Below are 2,358 nucleotides of genomic sequence, written 5' to 3' on the forward strand. Positions count from 1 at the left end.
CCCCATGAATTACAGCACGCAGGCCTCCCTGTCCATCACCAACTCCCGGAGTTCACTCAAATTCACGTCCATTGAGTCGGTGATGCCATCCAGCCATCTTATCCTCTGTCGTCCCTTTCTCCTCCTGCCCCCAATCCCTCCCAGCATCAGAGTCTTTTCCAATGAGTCAACTCTTCGCACGAGGTGGCCAAAGTACTGGAGTTTCAGCTTTAGCATCATTCCTTCCAAAGAAATCCCAGGGCTGATCTCCCTCAGAATGGACTGGTTGGATCTCCTTTCATTCCAAAGGACTCTCTAGAGTCTTCTCCAACACCACAATTCAAAAACATCAATTCTTCAGCGCTCAGCCTTCTTCACAGTCCAGCTCTCACATCCATACATGACCACTGGAAAAACCATAACCTGGACTAGATGGATTTTTGTTGGCAAAGTAATGTCTCTGCTTTTAAATATGCTATCTAGGTTGGTCATAATTTTTCTTCAAAGGAGTAAGCATCTTTTAATTTCATGGCTGCAATCACCATCTGCAGTGATTTTGGAGCCCCCAAAAATAAAGTCTGACACTGTTTCCACTGTTTCCCCATCTATTTTTCATGAAGTTATGGGACTGGATGCCATGATCTTCGTTTTCTGAATGTTGTATAAAAAATGTTTGATTACAACTGGGTGTATAATACAGACGTATTTCACTTTATTGTAATTACAAATGGTTCAGACACAAGACCATTAACAGGAGCTCAACAAACTATTCCATCATGACTTGTCTTGGAATACTGATAAACATAGTTCAGCATCCAAACTGAGCTTAGGAATCACTATTGCATTACATAAGTCCAAGGTGTGAATTTTATGTACAGAAACCACATCAGTTCAGTTCAGTTCATTCACTCAGTCATATCCGACTCTTCGTGACTCATGGACCACAGCACGCCAGGCCTCCCTGTCCATCACCAACTGCCAGAATCCACCCAAACCCATGTCCATTGAGTTGGTGATGCCATCCAACCATCTCATTCTCTGTCGCCCCCTTCTCCTCCTGCCCTCAATCTTTCCCAGCATCAGGGTCTTTTCAAATGAGTCAGCTCTTTGCATCACGTGATCAGAGTTTTGGAGTTTCAGTTTCAACATTAGTCCTTCCAATGAATATTCAGGACTGATCTCCTTTAGGATGGACTGGTTGGATCTCTGTAGTCGATGGGACTCTCAAGAGTCTTCTCCAACACCACAGTTCAAAAGCATCAATTCTTCAGTGCTTTATAGTCCAACTCTTACATCCATACATGACTACTGGAAAAACCATAGCCTTGACTGCTGCTGCTGCTGCTAAGTCATTTCAGTCATGTCTGACTCTTTGCAACCCCATAGATGGCAGCCCACCAGGCTCCTCTGTCCCTGGGATTCTCCAGGCAAGAATACTGGAGTGGGTTGCCATTTTCTTCTCCAATGCATTCATGCATGCTAAGTCACTTAAGTTGTGTCCAATTCTGTGCTACCTTATGGACCGCAGCCCTCCAGGCTCCACTGTCCACAGGATTCTCCAGGCAAGAATATTGGAGTAGCATTTCCTTCTCCCATATCCTTGACTAGATGGACCTTTGTTGGCAAAGTAATGCCTCTGCTTTTGAATATGCTGTCTAGGTTGGTCTTAATTTTCCTTCCAAGGAGTAATTTTAATTTCATGGTTGCAGTCAACATCTGCAGTGATTTTGGAGCCCCTCAAAATAAAGTCTGACACTGTTTCCACTATTTCCCCATCTATTTGCCATGAAGTGATGGGACTGGATACCATGATCTTAGTTTTCTGAATGTTGAGCTTTAAGCCAACATTTTCACTCTCCTCTTTCACTTTAATCAAGAGGCGTTTTAGTTCTTCCCTTTCTGCCATAAGGGTGGTGTCATCTGCATATATGAGGTTATTGATATTTCTCCTGGCCATCTTGATGCCAGCTTGTGCTTCCTCCAGCCCAGCATTTCTCACGATGTACTCTGCATATAAATTAAATAAGCAGGGTGACAATATACAGCCTTGACGTACTCCCTTTCCAATTTGGAGCCAGTCTGTTGTTCCATGTCCAGTTCTAACTGTTGCTTTCTGACCTGCATACAGATTTCTCAAGAGGCAGGTCAGGTGGTCTGGTATTCCCAACTCTTTCAGAATTTTCCACAATTTATTTTGATCCACACAGTCAAAGGCTTTGGCATAGTCAATAAAGCAGAAATAGATGTTTTTTCTGGAACTCTCTTGCTTTTTTGATGATCCAGAGGATGTTGGCATTTTGATCTCTGGTTCTTCTGCCTTTTCTAAAACCAGCTTGAAATCTGGAAGTTCACGGTTCACATATTGCTGAAGCCTGGCTT

The sequence above is a fragment of the Oryx dammah genome, unplaced genomic scaffold, assembly GCF_014754425.2.
Source record: "Oryx dammah isolate SB20612 unplaced genomic scaffold, SCBI_Odam_1.1 HiC_scaffold_2, whole genome shotgun sequence".
In the NCBI taxonomy this organism is placed as follows: domain Eukaryota; kingdom Metazoa; phylum Chordata; class Mammalia; order Artiodactyla; family Bovidae; genus Oryx; species Oryx dammah.